This window comes from Lupinus angustifolius, chromosome LG17 (genome assembly GCF_001865875.1).
Source record: "Lupinus angustifolius cultivar Tanjil chromosome LG17, LupAngTanjil_v1.0, whole genome shotgun sequence".
In the NCBI taxonomy this organism is placed as follows: Eukaryota; Viridiplantae; Streptophyta; class Magnoliopsida; order Fabales; family Fabaceae; genus Lupinus; species Lupinus angustifolius.
In genome coordinates, this window is record NC_032025.1 from 11196194 (window position 1) to 11197965 (window position 1772).

The following is a 1772-nucleotide window of genomic DNA, read 5'->3' on the forward strand; positions in this document are numbered from 1 at the left end:
TGAGGATGCGGAAGAGGAAGAGGATGAGGATAGGATGAGGATGAGAATGTGGAGAAGGATAAGGATAGGATGAGGAGGATGAGGATAAGGATGAGGATGAAAATGAGGATGAGGATGAGGTTAGGATGAGAATGTGGATGAGGATGAGGATGAGGATGAGGATGAGAATCAGGATAAGAGGAGGATAAGGATGAGGATAGGATGAGGAGGAGGATGAGGACGGGAATGAGGACGTGAATGAGGATGAGGATGAGGATATGAGTAGGATGATAATGAGGATGAGGATAGGATGTCGATTAGGACGAGGATGAGGATAGGATGAGGAGGAGGATGAGGACGGGAATGAGGACGTGAATGAGGATGAGGATAGGATGTCGATTAGGACGAGGATGAGGATAGGATGAGGAGGAGGATGAGGACGGGAATGAGGACGTGAATGAGGATGAGGATAGGATGTCGATTAGGACGAGGATGAGGATAGGATGAGGAGGAGGATGAGGACGGGAATGAGGACGTGAATGAGGATGAGGATAGGATGTCGATTAGGACGAGGATGAGGATAGGATGAGGAGGAGGATGAGGACGGGAATGAGGACGTGAATGAGGATGAGGATAGGATGTCGATTAGGACGAGGATGAGGATAGGATGAGGAGGAGGATGAGGACGGGAATGAGGACGTGAATGAGGATGAGGATAGGATGTCGATTAGGACGAGGATGAGGATAGGATGAGGAGGAGGATGAGGACGGGAATGAGGACGTGAATGAGGATGAGGATAGGATGTCGATTAGGACGAGGATGAGGATAGGATGAGGAGGAGGATGAGGACGGGAATGAGGACGTGAATGAGGATGAGGATAGGATGTCGATTAGGACGAGGATGAGGATAGGATGAGGAGGAGGATGAGGACGGGAATGAGGACGTGAATGAGGATGAGGATAGGATGTCGATTAGGACGAGGATGAGGATAGGATGAGGAGGAGGATGAGGACGGGAATGAGGACGTGAATGAGGATGAGGATAGGATGTCGATTAGGACGAGGATGAGGATAGGATGAGGAGGAGGATGAGGACGGGAATGAGGACGTGAATGAGGATGAGGATAGGATGTCGATTAGGACGAGGATGAGGATAGGATGAGGAGGAGGATGAGGACGGGAATGAGGACGTGAATGAGGATGAGGATAGGATGTCGATTAGGACGAGGATGAGGATAGGATGAGGAGGAGGATGAGGACGGGAATGAGGACGTGAATGAGGATGAGGATAGGATGTCGATTAGGACGAGGATGAGGATAGGATGAGGAGGAGGATGAGGACGGGAATGAGGACGTGAATGAGGATGAGGATAGGATGTCGATTAGGACGAGGATGAGGATAGGATGAGGAGGAGGATGAGGACGGGAATGAGGACGTGAATGAGGATGAGGATAGGATGTCGATTAGGACGAGGATGAGGATAGGATGAGGAGGAGGATGAGGACGGGAATGAGGACGTGAATGAGGATGAGGATAGGATGTCGATTAGGACGAGGATGAGGATAGGATGAGGAGGAGGATGAGGACGGGAATGAGGACGTGAATGAGGATGAGGATAGGATGTCGATTAGGACGAGGATGAGGATAGGATGAGGAGGAGGATGAGGACGGGAATGAGGACGTGAATGAGGATGAGGATAGGATGTCGATTAGGACGAGGATGAGGATAGGATGAGGAGGAGGATGAGGACGGGAATGAGGACGTGAATGAGGATGAGGATAGGATGAGGA